This window comes from Amblyomma maculatum, chromosome 7, assembly GCF_055883805.1.
Source record: "Amblyomma maculatum isolate TAMU_Amacu chromosome 7, ASM5588380v1, whole genome shotgun sequence".
In the NCBI taxonomy this organism is placed as follows: Eukaryota; Metazoa; Arthropoda; class Arachnida; order Ixodida; family Ixodidae; genus Amblyomma; species Amblyomma maculatum.
Window position 1 is genome coordinate 100,791,374 of NC_139350.1, and position 7,738 is coordinate 100,799,111.

Consider the following 7,738-nt stretch of genomic DNA (forward strand, 5'->3'; position numbering starts at 1 on the left):
CCTCAAAAATGGTGTATATTCACGGACTCGAAGACTGCATTACAAATTTTGGAAAACTTCTTACGCCACACTGCCTATCAGTCCCTGGCACTAAACATTATGGAGCTCATCACATCTGCCCAGCTGCAAGGCCACATAATAATGTTTCAATGGATTCCTGCCCACTGCGGCCTCCATGGGAATGAGCAGGCCGATGTTGAAGCGAAAATCGCACTCATCAATGGCTTCCAAACAGCTGTGCCTTTTTCAAGAGCGGATACGACGTGTCTTCTAAAGAGTTATATGAATATTGCTACAGCAGCTTACTGGGCTCAACCAGACGCCCGACACATCCGTCTAAGAAGGCTCGATCGAACATTTAAATTTAATGTTCCGCGTGATATTCCGCGTCATCAGACATGCTTGATACATCGACTTCGTTTAAACGTGGCTTTCACGCGCAAGTACTTACATTTAATTGGACAGATGGACTCACCGGAATGTTTAGCTTGTGGCGTCCCAGAGACTGTGGACCATGTATTATTGGTGTGCCCAGAGTATGCGAACGAAAGAAATGTGCTAGCTGCTTCCTTGAAGCGTTTAGACAAGAGGCCTCTGTCGCAGGAACTGCTGCTGGGCGCTTGGCAGGACAAGGGCAAGGGCGTCCAGGCAGTGCGCGCTCTTTGCCGTTATTTGAGCGCCAGCGGACTTGATTCACGTTTGTAAAGCAAGCTGCTGTGTCTGTATATATATATTTCATATGGCTTCTCCCACATCATCACCCATCATGACCTTCTTTCTTCTCTCCTTCCCCTTCCCCAGTACAGAGTAGCAGGCCAGATTTGAATTGTTCGAGCCAACCTCTCTGCCTTTTCCTTTCAATAAATCCATCCATCACTGCGACAAAGATCTAAAGCACCATTTTAACCAAGCCACACAAAGGTATCTTCGTGGCCTAGGGGTCCTGAAGGGCTGGATTCCGATTTCACCCTTCCATATCACACCTGTGTTGGCAGCGCCTGCCAATTCGGCCATGCCACGTCTCATGCCATCACACAACTCAATGACTAGCCATGCATGACCATGTCGTCTGCCAGCTACCACTTGCCAGAGCCATGCCCATGATTTTTTGCTCATAATGCGGACAATGGCTTTTCTGGGGGACGAAGCCTTTAATGGTGCTGAATGGGAGAACTAGGGTTGGAACACTTTCATCCAGCGATAGAACTAGTGCAGTTTCTTAGCACCAAGAACAGTCAAGGGCAGTCCAGGTTGCACTTCAAACACAAGTTTGAAGGACGTTGCCTGACATCAAAAACACTGCATAATTGCTGTTTCACTCCTTTTAGCAGAACATTTTCGAGAACACTGCAGGATCTGCACTGGAGAAATGCGTAAGCATGCTCATTGCTGTGTTGTCCGCAAGATGTGTCAGCGGGATTCCGCGAGTAACAGATACTGCGCCTTTCCTTTCCTGTAAACCAATTATAGAAGGGTGGTGAACTGTGATGTGTTCAATGGAACACTGGTTGTGTTCAACAAGAGGCATGCGATGTACCGTGTGCAGCAGCAATGCTCAGGCTTTCGCAAGATCAAAAAACAGCGCGGCTACTTGGGACAAACAGAGAGGAGAATAACGGACAAGCGCTTGTCCGTTATTCTCCTCTCTGTTTGTCCCAAGTAGCCGCGCTGTTTTTTGATCTTGCAATGCACCAACTAGCTCAGATTTCCGTTCTTCAGGCTTTCGCATTTCTCCACTGCAGATCCTGCAGCGCTCTCGGAATTTTTCAGATTGCAATTGGCTGATTACCTCTCTTTACACACTTTCTAACCATTCCTACCATTTGTGCACGCAAATCACGCCCTTTCCCGCTCGTTCACGTTTCAAACATTTCAAATTTCCCGCCACTGGAAGTTAGTACCACGTGACCCGTTTGGATGTTGCCATTACCCCTCTAATTAATTACCTAGTTAACCCACATGCATCAAATTATTTACCCAGCAAGATTTTTTGGCCCATTCTTTTTCTTATAACTTGTTTCGTTCACATGTAATTGTGATGACAATTCTGGTGACATGAAACTGCCGACATACCTACATAATGCTGACGCATTAAAATGGCAGTGACAAAGCATTACTGCCCTGTGCAGTCATACCTATTTGACACATGGTGCCTCTGTTGCCACAGAGGACATGGGCTCAACTTCAATGTCTTAGCCGTGAGAAGCTGAAGAAATGGAGGTTAGCATTTCATTTACAATCATGCCAGTCACAATACTGCGGTCTGGCTAGCGGTGGTGATCGTTCAAGGGGCAGAACATGCACACCCTCTCTTGGCATGCTACTGCACTGCTCCTTACTACTTGGCATCTCTGCTCCCGTCCGCCTAATGCAATGAACTATACGAGTACTGATGCGACAGCATTTGCTGACCGAGAAGAATGTCAGGCATTCGGCGTCAGTGTCCATGCGAAGCCTTCGCCTACTAACTGTGGCAGGTGGTGTTAAGAGGTATTTCCCGCCCTCCATTTATGGGAGAGGAGGGAGATATTTGGACACGAAAGATTTAGCAAAGTTGAACCAAAAGCCACGACGAATAGAAATAGAATATAATCGGGATTGGAATAATTGGAGAGTGAAAAAACGATGGAATTAAAATTGGATTGGTTGAAACATTCCAAATTGACTGGCTATGAGGGACGCTGTAGTGGAGGGATGCAGATAATTATGACTAAGTGAGGTTCTTGAATGTATGTACTCTGAAATCTCACAGCACGTGGGCACCTTGCATTTTGTCTCTATTGTAACATGGCAAGGGTCGAAACCGGGTTTCCAGGCTCTGTAGTCAAGCACCCAATGACCAAGCCACCACAGTGCACAATGAGAGTAGTAATACATTGGTGAGTGAATTTCGTCTGCAGTCAGTCGAACTAACCGTCCTTAAATTTGTTTTTCCTACAACAAAACTTCCTATGAAAATGTTCTTTATGAACCGTTCCCAGCACTCAGGGGTGTCAGGCATTGCCCCTAGTATGTGGGCCATTCACTTCTGATCTCTTCAGTAGGCACTCCAATCCTGAGTGACCCTAGTTCATTGCTGCGAAGTGGTGGCTGCACAGGATATTGGTGGCTGCAGGAGACAGGATAAAATGGAAAAAGGTCCAATTGACTTATTTTCAGTAATGCTACTGCACATGTGCGAAGCCTTCTTCTCTATTTCTACATAGTAGGGCAGCAGTTCACTGCGTGTGTGAAAACCATGAAAGATGTCTGCTGGGTCATTGACGCGACAAACTGTTGCGCAATAATTACATGCATTGCTAGCATGTACTTGGCCCTCAGGACCACATACATTTTCCCTGCCTGCTATTGCAACAAACGAAAAGACGCTGCCATGTTTGCCTTGCAACAAACGAAAAGACGCTGCCATGTTTGCCTTCTAAGAGATCAAGTGCCGCTTGGAAAATAAACCCACCCTACTATTGTGAAAGAATTTCTGCAGAAAATATGTGAGGGAGCCTCGGTAACCCGCCCTGCCAAACATACCTTGCCTGACGTCTGCAAGAAGAGGCGCGACTGGAAAAAGGTCTATAGCAGAGCTACATTGCATGTGCTTAACAAAGTTGTTTGCTGGGTTAACTAGTATAGCATGCTAAAATTTGAAAGTGCTTGGAAAGACAAGGACAAGAGAAGTGGACGAGACAAAAGCGTTTTTCCTTGTCTTTCTGAGCACTTTCACATTTTAAGACTGCAAGTGCTGCTGTGTATAGCAATAAATTTGGTTATTCATAATTTGTCTGTTTTTTATTCTTTTGTTGGCTATTCATGACAAGCTTACAGAGGGGTATTTACATGACCTCACACGTGCCGTTTTATTGCCCAGAAGATAGCTTTTGCTAAGAAATCCGGAGTAAATTGTGGCGAGCCGATGAGGCATGCATAGCAGTTTTTTGCAACGCTCCATGAACAGCAAATTGGTGGCCACTGTGATGTTGGTGAATAGACCGAACGTGCACGCACAGTTTTATGTAATGTAAACCAAGGATTAAAAAAAAAAAAAGGCTGAGCACTGCAGCTTACTGAAACCGACGACATATTATTCGTCTTCGTGTAGTTCTGTTTGGAGTATTCCTTATATTTTATCTAATTGGTTAATTAGTTGAGATTAATTCTATTTTTTTTTTATATTCAGTTTAGGCCCAAGTACCCTTAAGTTTTAGAGGGGGTTCAAGTACAAATGACCCAGTTTTTTCTACTAACATACTTCCTGCACGATTGTTTTTTCCAGCATTAAAACAAAGTGCACAAATATGAAAGGAAAAGAAAATACCACATGACTACGGTCTTGCTTTGCTAAAGTTTGAATTATCCGAATTCAGGTTTTATCTTGCATGAAAGATGACAGAATCCTCTTCATGAGTATGTGGCTTCCACCCACACTGAAAATCCGGAAAGCCCGTCTTTTTTTTTTTTTTTTTTTTTTCGAATCAATGAAGCATACACGCCCACTGTTTCAAAGTGAGCAGCCACCGCCACTGTCAGCCAACTCTGACAAAGCTTTTATCGAGCTGTCCCACTGACAAAATTTGGCAATGGCAAACACAATGATGATCCCCAAATTTGGTCCAAACCACCCTCAAAATTTGACTTTGTCCGATTTGGACCAAAACCGACGTTCAGGCTAATTCAGCTATGTCAAGCATGATGGTGACTTTCAAATTTAGTCCAGGCCACTCTCTGCTGAAGCTGGATTCAGTTTATTGATAGGCACACTGGACAGCACTCAAAATATTGTTATGTCACTAGTGAGATCATGTATGTAACAATACAATAAAACAAGGTGAGCGCTTGTTAAAGAACAGAGAGCACGTGCAATTAAAAAAATCATAGACTTTTTCCCGAGACGTTACGTGGTTACAGGGATGATGACAGTGTTTCACCGCAAGATATTCCTTCAGTCGTTTTTATGCAATTTCAGTGCCAAATTAAAATAAATCCTCAATTCTTGGATATTGTAGTGCTCGATCTATACTAAATCAGACATTTTTTTTTACACCATAATCTAATTTAATACATATTGTTACATTTTGGTCCATGTTTTGTCCCTTTACAGGTCCAATGGGCACATTCAAGTGCAAGGCCCTTAGTAACAATTGTGCAGCAATAGTACCGTGTAGCTGTGCACTATCAGACATAAAGGGCCAGTTCTGGAAGGCCTTTTTGGTGTCCATGGGATCGAAACATAAGTTATAGTCCTGTGCATTGTTGATAAATTCAGCCTAGCCCCACCATCCACTGGTTGTCCTGGTTAGATGACTTGGTAGACAAACTGCCCCACATGAGTAACAGTCCAGGGTTCACTCCTTGGACCACGTCAAATTTTTCACTACTGAAGCTTCTGGAAAACTTATATAGCTTTTCTTTTTACCTGTATGGCTGCACTTATATGGGTGCTAATGAGTAAGTAGCCTCTATTTGAAGTCTACTTTATCTTGTTTCCACTAAGTATACATTTGACTGATCTAGCAGCCAATGCGTGGTACTGCTTTCTTTGATACACATCGCATAATTCAGCACTCTGCCTGAGATGAGCAGTGCACCTGCTGCTAATCATATTGCTGTAACGCATCTAGCTCAGCCAGAATGTTCTCCTCAGTTGAGCAAACCAACCGTTTTCTGGTCGGAGCATTTCATCAATTAAAATAATTAGTGGACAACACACTTTGAAACAAAATTATCTTTATTATTTCAATCAGTAAGCTACTATCATTTGCTTACCATGCATGAAACATTTTGTAGATTTTGAACTGTATACTCACCACAAGATGAGTTGAAACGGTTCCAAATGATAACAGCTACAAGTGAATGGCATCCATCCTTCCACCAGTGTTCTTGTGATCTGCAAAGAGCAAGGCTCCTGAAGTGAAAGCTGCATGGGCCACAATCTCCACACGAAGGCATTTCTAGAACAAACGAGTTTATTCTAGTAATGTTGATAGGCAGTTCATTGAAAGGTTTTGCAGACACAGCTGCCAAGGAGGAGCTTCAGTTTCTTGGGGTGTATTACCATTTTATTTTTGTTCATGAACTTGCCGCAGAATACGTATCTTTATCTGCCAACAGAACTTTTTTTTTTATGTACTTTGTTCTTTTCAAGGCTGAAGCAGTACAAGAAAGATAAGGCTGCAAAATAGATTGATTCTTGTAAAGTATGTGAAGTAAATGAAATAGGCTTCTGCCACAGCAAAAACCCTGCACCTAGTAAACAATCTATTTCACTCCGGCAATGTAGTGCAAAGAGCGACGTGTCAAAGAACGCGAACTAAAGAAAACTAAGCGCTGTTAAAGCTGATCACACCATCGATCACTTCAAATCTTGCGTGCACGTTTCTGTCGTTTTTCAGAGAATAACTGGCACTTTTTACATCGGAAACAATAAATTACTTTCATCCTGCCGATACATTCCGAACATGCCTTTAGTGCGCTCGCCCAAGTTCTGTACTTGCCCCCACATTGACATTATAAATGGCACTGAACCATTTTAACCTCGCAGAAGCCGCTGAAATCATTGTACTCTCCTAAGCTCGTTTCCGATGCACGGACATTTTTTAAATAGGAGCGAACTTACCAAGATTAGGTGAATTGCGCGTATCGGTCGGTGGTCTCGGTTCGCCGACGTTGCAAGTGTACGACAACAATGTTTTAGCACAGCGTTTAAGGGTCTGGTTGCCGACTTATAAAAACTGGGAAAGCATATGACAACCACAGCGGTAAAGATGAAATGTAACAGCATAATAACAGCGCATATTTCTGCCTCTAACGCCGTACGTTAAATGCTTCCTGCACGGCGCCATGAAGAAAAATGCAAAAGCGAATGCAGCGCCACTACTGGAAATTACAATTGCAACTTCATGGAAAATATTAGTAACAGAAAAAAGTTCCCTTCTGAATGACATCTAACGACATGACTTCAACATTTAGAACTGTATTCTTGATGAGAAAGCTGAGTATGTTGCATCCTAAAGAGAGAAAAAAAAAAAAATGATTGTTAAGTGCCGCCATCTGCACCGCTCGCAAATGCAGGTTCGGCGCCCTATTTGAAATAATTATTTTAAACGAGCGCATGTTTGCGCAGATAGACCTCGCAAGGGCCGCTTTGCTCCATCGAAGCATTTGACGCACGACATGTAGCAGTGATCGCAAGGCACATCCGCGCAGACCTGTGAGGAACCAGTGCAAATGTGAAGATATTCCCTTGCTCCTTTTTCTTCTCGCAAGCAATATTCCAAGCACAAATAGAAGTGACTATGAAAATACTTTGCAGAGCCCAAAAGGAAGAATACACTGACGCTGAGCAGTCCCATTACGAATCCAACTGGATTGACATGTTGGAAAACAAGTGGCTGATTTGAGCCTGGCAGTTTTGTTGATGTGCTCAACTGACAGCAAGCAGCCTAACTACTGGCATCAACTAGAGCACAACTCGCCCTTGACGATTTTTTTTTTTTTTACTTTTTACAGTGACTCATGCTATACAGATATTTTATAAATGCACTAAACAAAGCGGCCCAAGCATACAAACAAGCGATAGTTTGTTTTGTCTCGCACTCTTATTTTTTCCTTCATGCATGAGCGCCCACACACTAGGAGGATGAAAATCCTGCAGGTTATGCACCTGTATGGATATGAACGAGGAATGACCAATGATGCAGCATTTGTCCAAACAAAGGCACATAATGCTCTTGAAGAGCCTATAGAA

The 7,738-nt window shown here is 43.2% G+C and overlaps 1 long non-coding RNA gene across 1 annotated transcript; it reads right to left on the reverse strand.

Moving 5' to 3' along the window:
* Window positions 1–69: 69 nt before the first annotated feature.
* Window positions 70–6,817, reverse strand: LOC146184132 (uncharacterized). The gene is made up of 3 exons (XR_014708836.1): window positions 6,608–6,817; window positions 5,799–5,878; window positions 70–3,109 (listed from the first exon to the last, which is right to left on the reverse strand). It is a non-coding gene; the product is annotated as an uncharacterized LOC146184132 (long non-coding RNA).
* Window positions 6,818–7,738: the final 921 nt, after the last annotated feature.